The 1,362-nt window shown below is 34.9% G+C and overlaps 1 non-coding gene across 1 annotated transcript; it reads right to left on the reverse strand.

Moving 5' to 3' along the window:
• Positions 1 to 998: 998 nt before the first annotated feature.
• LOC111901372 (small nucleolar RNA R71) lies at positions 999 to 1,105 on the reverse strand. Its single transcript, XR_002853492.1, has one exon. It is a non-coding gene; the product is annotated as a small nucleolar RNA R71 (small nucleolar RNA).
• Positions 1,106 to 1,362: the final 257 nt, after the last annotated feature.

The raw sequence follows: 1,362 nt of genomic DNA on the forward strand, positions 1-1,362 counted from the left end.
ACTTACCCAATCTATTCTATAATCTGAATAGGTACACTGTCTAGAGGTGCATAAGTAGTTAAGTAGTTAGGTCATAAATTTAAAAGTTGATATATATATATATATATATATATATATATATATATATATATATATATATATATATATATATGCACATCAAGTTTTTGGCACCGTTTTCGAGGAACGACTTATTTCATTTTTAATTTAGTTGCTTTTAGTTATTCGATCCTTTATATGAGGTAAAAACCACAAAAAGTTATTTTTCTGCATTCAATTTTATTTTTTCCATCCAGAAACCACGTCGTGGGCATACATGGCCACGTCGTGGTGATTAAATAGTGACTTTATTTTATTCATTTTACACGTTTGGATTTTGTTTACTTTATAGTGATTTATGACCCGAGGATCCAAAACTCCATTCTTCCACCACTCCAAAATCCAGAATCAGCTTTCCACAAGAACAACGACAAGAAGGTTGACTAGTCAAGTAGCACTTTCTAATCCGACAAATTCGAGCTCTTTGAGTAGACACAAAGCAAAAAGGAAGTAGGATACGAGCCATAAACATATACTGATGAAGATTCACATGAAGACTTAATACGCGAGGTTGAAGATATGGTGGATATCATGACCGTGACAAAGAGGGAGTACAAGAAAAGGTTGCATAACGACAACGGTCCATGTCTTGTTCTACTCAAGATTCCAGTTGACAGGGGTTTGAGCTCAAGGGAGACATTCTATCAATGCTCAAGGACATACCTTTTTTCATGGAAGATTATGAATACTATTTCAAGAACATCGATGAAGTTTTGGACATTGCTAATTATTTCAATGTTCCAAATGTTTCAAGAGATGCATTGTTATTGAGAAAGTTTCCTGTGACATTTATTGGAGATCAAAAGATATGGTTGAAGTTATTAGCTCCTGGAACAAAAAGAACATGGGAAAATCTTCGTGAAGCATTTATCGAGCAATTTAGTCCTCCCTCCAAGATAACTAAACTCAAGAAAAAGGTTGCCAATTTTCAACAAGAAGATGGAGGATCCTTGTATGGAGCTTGGGAGGGATATAAAGGCCTTTTGAGAAATTATCCTCAACATGACTTGAACGTGCACCAAGAAGTCTCTATTTTTATGATGGAGTGAATGTTACAACAAAGAAACTTCTTAATTGTCAAGGACCAATGACAAAGAAAGAATCGGCCACCATCAAAGAGTTGATCGAGGAAAGGGAAGTAGAAATGGAGGAAAGGGAAGGGAAATGGAGGTGATTTGGTGGTTGTTATGGCTAAGCTAGAAAAAATGGTGATGAGAATATTGCGCTATTAGATCGATAGATTCAAAATAGTTAAACATGAAAGAA

This window comes from Lactuca sativa, chromosome 2 (assembly GCF_002870075.4).
Source record: "Lactuca sativa cultivar Salinas chromosome 2, Lsat_Salinas_v11, whole genome shotgun sequence".
NCBI classification, from domain to species: domain Eukaryota; kingdom Viridiplantae; phylum Streptophyta; class Magnoliopsida; order Asterales; family Asteraceae; genus Lactuca; species Lactuca sativa.